We start from the raw sequence: 6,348 nt of genomic DNA, 5'->3' as shown, positions 1-6,348 counted from the left end.
CATACACACACATAGACACACACACAGAAACACGCACAGAAACACACATACATACACAGACTAAGAGACACAAACAGATATACTCACACAGACAAACACAAACACACGCACACACGCTTACACACACACACACACACACACACACACACACACACACACACACACACACACACACACACACACACACATTGAAGTATTTTCATTTGGCACACAAAATAAGCGATAGGTTTGCCCTTGGGAATTTTTCAAACAACCCAAAATTTAAGAACCTCTTTTTGTGATTCAGACCAAGGCGATCGCCATCAATCCGACGTGGTGGGCTATCGTGGTCTAGAGGTTACGGTGTTCGCCTCTTATTCAATAGATCCTGGGTTTCAAAAAGTGACAGCGACTGAAAATTTGCTTCACTAAAATATTCTCCGTTTACCTAATTTCCTGCTCTATTATAAATATGAACTGTCGTCTGCTTTCGTCTCCACTTTCTTCCCCTGTTCTCTCAACCTGCTTGAAAACAAGCCACAACATTAAAGGCAAAAGCGTGAAGGCAATATAATGTGACCTTCCACTTTACATTTAACAGCTAACGTGTCGCACCTCTTCGCTTACTGCTGGAGTCCAAAATGTTGAAAATACCTATCTAGGCTCAGTTTTGACCTTGAGACAGTTTGACTGCTGTTTTCTCATTGTGCGTACCGATTCCTATTCAAATGATGCTATCTGGTGAGTGAAACGAGGCCAGCTTAATTAATTTGTTACCTGCTTCCATAATTGGTTTAATTCAGTAGGTGATGGTAGTTTAAGTTAGTATTTTTTAATGTAGACTGGTAGCTTCTTCAAGCACATAATCAACAAACGTGTGCTTGGTTTTCTCAAAACATTCATTTGTTAACATCAATAACTACACAATGCCATTTCACCCATTGTTTCATACATAATAAAAGAAATATCCTTTTGTCAGCTGATGACCTTAAACTGCTGATTGAACTTAAATCGCTCCAGTGGCTATTTTTCTTCTGATGAAATTATGAAGTTTAAACCCAAAATCAATTGATTTCTTATGCTTCTGACGTTCTTTTGGGAAAAAAAAAACGAGCTAGATCTATCGATTATAGTGTGCAAAGCTAAAAGGTTCTAACACTTAAAAAGAATTGTTCTTCCTTTGATTCTAATATTCAAATTGAATACTTTCTCGCTAAATTCTATAGGCTACAGTGTCCAAAAATTTACACAGAGTTCAAACAATTTTGACAATTAATTTTTTTAACGGTTCTTTTTTGGCTCAGTATTCAACTTTAAAATATTGTCATGAGATTCTTTTTCAAATAGATATGAACGCGATTTTTTATCACGTCATCTTTGAACGATATTGATTATGAAAATATGATATGAAGAACCTAGTCTTGTAAACAGATAGTATAGTATTGCTAGTAGTTTGGACCCCTACATAAAAGTTCTCTTTGTGAACCAGATGATCTTTGTGCTTTCTTTCTCAGGATCAACGGAACGCCACATCGTTAAGAAATTGATCGGGGAGGATGAGAGAGGAATCACGGCACTGTTAGAAGTTAATACAGCACAAGAAGAACTCTAATCTTTGGACGCCTGCACCGATATCTCCCATCAAATGGTACGAAAAATAAGGTAAAGGAAGATGAAGGCACTTCATTACCAGAGAAAAAAAAAATGTAGATATAATTTCTTTGTGTATAGATTTCGTCAAGGAATCCGGAAAAACTCTAGTACACTATATAGTGTAATGCACTTTTACACACGATTAATCCAACAATCCAACAACTGAACTAAGGCTCATTTAAGACAGTCGTATGCCTAAGAGCTATGTTTGTGCATCGTGTCTTGTAGACCACGAATCCTCCTCCTATTTAAAGTAATTTAAAAAAATTATTATATTGCGATTTTTCTACTTCCCTGATGGAATTTGCAACTCTCCCTAGAAAACAAACTAACGAACAAAAACACAATAACCAACAATAAATAACCCAAACAAAATCCATAAAACAAAACAACAAACAACACCAAATGAAACCAAACCAAAATCAAAGAGAACGACAACAAAAAACCCAACAAGTTATTATAGTTTTGAATGACACCCAGCGGCGTAACGGTGTCATTCTTCACCACATGAACTGTCTGTTTTTCTGTCTGTCTGTCTGTCTGTCTGTCTGTCTGTCTGTCTGTCTGTCTGTCTGTCTGTCCGTTCCCTGTTCGCCTCTCTTGTCTGTGTTCTATCCCTGTGCGTATTTGTTGGTCTTATGCAGGTTTATTTCAATGATTTTGTCTTTCACCCTTACTCACCATTTTTCCCTTACTCTCTCTCATTCTTTCTTCCTCTCCTAAACCCATCGTACTATCCCCGCTCCCCCCCCCCTATCCTGCATCCCCGGGCCTCCATTTCCTCTTCGCCCTCACTACTCAGTCTGACAATGTTGCTCATCAGTACTCATGTGAGCGCACAACGACACTTGATAGCCACTTATCAGTGCTCAGCCTCTCGCACACACAACTGGAGTCATGGCCCTTGTAAATGTTGCTATTTTCACAGAGCATCCGCAAGACAAACTTGTTCAAGAGCAGCCGTATAAGGAGAAAGAAAAATACTAGCGGGGTCGTCGGTGTCTTCGAAGGTTGCTTTGTGTTTTGAAGGCCAGGCAGGCTCTTGCTTGTGACCAACTGTAAAATCAACATACTTTGTTTTGTGGAGAAATGGATTCACTTAGCCGTTCTTTCTTTGAGAGGAAACATTGTGTTTTGCTTCAAGAAATGAGAGTCTGTTTCACGTGAGTCAGTGTTTTACATACACATATTTATTCTTGTTTTTATGATATTCAAGTCAATAGTACTAAGCAGTTAAAGGGGCGCAGTTCATGACACTGCGTTCTTTAGTTTTGGGTTTTAGTAAGGTTTTACAGCGCTTGCAACTGCATAAAGTCATATGAGCGCCAAGGGGTGAATGTCAACAGAGAAGTCCAAACGGGGAATCAGGCTTTCTCTGCTCACCTCTCTTGCCTCAACAGTACAAGGTCTGCTTCGACTATCAAGGCACCCCAGGAATTTCAGTTCACAAGAGAGTAACAAACATACATAAGAAGTAGAATCTAGAGAAAAAATTATGATAGTAAGGATGAGGAAACAAAACGCAGCAGTTCCCCGTATGTTGTTAATGTTGTTCCAGCACATTATAAGCATGCCATAGATAATTCAGCCCATTTACAATTCTACTGTGAATAAGAACAGGCTAATATACCCTTTTGGGAATGGCCTAAAGACAACTTCAGTCAGTGGGGGAACACTGCGTTCGACAGATACAAAATCTGTTGATGAGAATCTTATTGCCCAATACATGTATTAAGCAATGGAATGTACCCTTAATGATAATGATAATACGTGTACTGAACAGGTCATGACTCCTTTCAATAAATCCGCACACCATAAGAGCTGATTGGATTTTTTTCTAACAGAATTTAAGAAAAGAACACAACACAAATTATGATCACTGTAAAAGTTTGTTTCAGCTTTGCATTTTAGGTAGTATGATAAACTGAACACATACAACACAAGCAACAACAACACCAACAACAATGGCGGCAGCAACAGCAGCAGCAACAGCAGCAGCAATAACAGTAACAACAACAATAATAACAACAGCAACAAAAGCAATAACGGCAACAACAACACAACAGCAGCTATACGACCACAGTAACTGAATAACAGCAGCAGCAACAACACCAGTAAAACAGCAATAAACATTATTATCGTTATCCCCCTATAGATTAAAACTAATTTTTGGTAAAAATAAAGAGAACCATCTTTATTCGCAATAACATTGAGCACAGGTGGTACATAAACATATCGGGTGGATTAGAGCTATATCAGAAAAAAAGCAAAACGAGCGGGATGTCTATTGAATTCAACTCCATACCATCCGTTATACGTGAAGTATGGTCATGTGAGGTATTAGCCGTGAGGCTCTGTGAATTTATCTCCTGAATCAACTATGCTTCCCAACCGTGTGTAAGCTTTTGTGACATCCGGGATGTGTAGGCCTCTCTATTGGCTTTTATTTGCCGTCGTTTATCACATATTAACAAGTTGCCTGAACATGCCCATGTCATGTCCCATGATTGAATGTGTGTGCACGGAGTCCTAGCTTACACAGCTATCTAATTTGTGAACCCCAAGGGTTGAACAATCCGAACTTCAATGTTTTGATACGGGCACGGCACTGGTATGTAATCTTTTTCATGACAAGGTAATATTATGTTTTTCCCATAACGCCACTCCAGCTTGCATTTTAATAAAATCATGAGTCCCAATCCCCTTCTCAACTACACGTTTATTTCTTATTCTCTTCGAGGGCTCTTACGAAATGAAGCACAGTTATTTTGTCTGTTAATTAAAATTTTCCGAATTCTGTGACTATAATTTTTGTCTTCGAAATCTCAACATTCTGACTTGCTGTACGACACACACACACACACACACACACACACACACACACACACACACACACACACACACACACATACACACAGACAGGTATGTTTTATACAACGTCTGTGTCTTAGAGAGTGTTTCCTATTTATAAGTGAGTGATATCTTCGTTCGGCTATATGGAATAATGTGTGTGCGTGTGTCGTACACCTCAGTGTGAGGTAAAGGCCGCGAGGAAAGTACAATTATAGAGTCTGGTCCGCCTTCCTTCCGTACGTCTCTTTATCTGCCTCAATAAATTTAATTCATAATGGTTGTCTGTTTTGTTTCGCACTCTGTATTCACCAAATTGTTAACATCACGCGTGTAAGGACCAGTATAAAAATGAAGAAAAAGTGGAATAGTAAATGTGTAGGTTAAGCATCTTTAATAAAAAAATCCCCGAAAAAGTTTTATCGTCTCAGCTCTCAATTTGTGCGTTCGCCTCGCTTCACTGAACTTTAGTATCTGGCGTTCGCGTCCGCAATGCTCTCTGTGTGATGGCGCTGTGGCGCGCTTGAATCATAACGAACGCCCCCCTTCCCAAGACCGTTGTTTTTCTGTTGATGCTGACAACAGATCTGCCGTCCTCCGCCCTCGTCCGCCAGTTCCCACAGCGGTGCGGAGCGGGGCGGGGCGGGTCTTGCGCTCTGGGCGACGCGTTCCTGTTTTCAAACTGGCTTTCAAAGCTCGACGACCTTAGTGGGAACAAATCCTTTAGCCTTTCTCCCTGTGTTTAAATGTAATTTCCTTCCCTTTCATTCTCCCAGTCAAGCTTCCTGCCTTCGGTTTTTGGCGGGATTATCATTCATTGTGTTCTCTGGATAAAGGGATTAACGGTTTGAAATCTCCACCAGGTAAGGGTCAGGATTGTGTGTATGCTTTTCAGTCGTTTTTCGTTATAATATTTGATAAATCTAAGAGTGCGGAGCTTTGAATATATTTTGTAAAAAATACAATGTATAGACATTCTTAAATCAAAGCAATAGTTTCATATTTCCGAAAGGGAGAGTTTTTACTTAATGGTTGACCAATGGTTTATTCCACGTTGATCATCAGAACTTGGGAACACTATTAGCTTGACTCACAGATGCAGGGCGCGGCTTCGGTCTCATTGGAGGGTGTAGGTGAGGAGGAAGGAAGGAGATGGGGGAGGGGGAGGGAGAGAAGAGGAGATGTATCATTGTTTGTTAACCTTGTTTACTTCCGTTGCCACCCCCCCGCCCCCTCTAAGTGCCCATTTCATTATTAGAGACTGACGTTGTTAAGAAGTCCCACCTTTAAAACAATGTTATTTGTACGTAAATGCTGCTAACAAATTCAAACCTACGTCTTGCGACAACCCCCATTCGTACGTATTCCCATTATATAGCTGTAGTCTGAGACTCGAATCAATTATACAATTCCCCCGACAATGAATAAAAAAGATACGATCCTGCTATCAATGCTGTAATTCAATCTCTTTGTGTCAGCTGTGTGAAGATGTTGAGAGAGGTGGTTATTTTTACACATGTGTGTCTCAGATAAACACGGCTCCATGTCCGTGAAACAGGACCCAAAGCTGTTGGATTGAATAGACTCTTCATTCTTCTCAAATGTTTTTTTGTCGGTTTATGGGCAATGGAGTCTTTGCTTAAAGGCAGATACGTATGTGTTAGCCAAAGCTCCTCTATTAATGTTGAGGTCAGCCTGTAATGCCAATGAAATTGAAAACAAGCAAACAACAACAACAACAAAACCCACAACCATAACACGGAGACTTGTATATTGTGGCTAATATTTCTGCCGCTATGTCATAAAACACGCACACACACACACACACACACACACACACACACACACACACACACACACACACAT

General features: G+C 40.0%; 1 protein-coding gene across 1 annotated transcript in view; it reads left to right on the top strand.

The window, feature by feature from the left end:
- LOC101857781 (guanylate cyclase 32E) overlaps positions 1-6,348 on the top strand; it is a gene marked incomplete in the record, with an annotated part of 173,169 nt that overhangs the window by 49,667 nt on the left and 117,154 nt on the right. Inside the window, 2 exon segments of the mRNA XM_035969023.1 lie at positions 1,494-1,641; positions 2,561-2,795.

The sequence above is a fragment of the Aplysia californica genome, unplaced genomic scaffold, assembly GCF_000002075.1.
Source record: "Aplysia californica isolate F4 #8 unplaced genomic scaffold, AplCal3.0 scaffold00106, whole genome shotgun sequence".
NCBI lineage: Eukaryota > Metazoa > Mollusca > Gastropoda > Aplysiida > Aplysiidae > Aplysia > Aplysia californica.
Note: the sequence above shows the minus strand (reverse complement) of the source record. Positions and strands in the feature narration are given on the sequence as shown.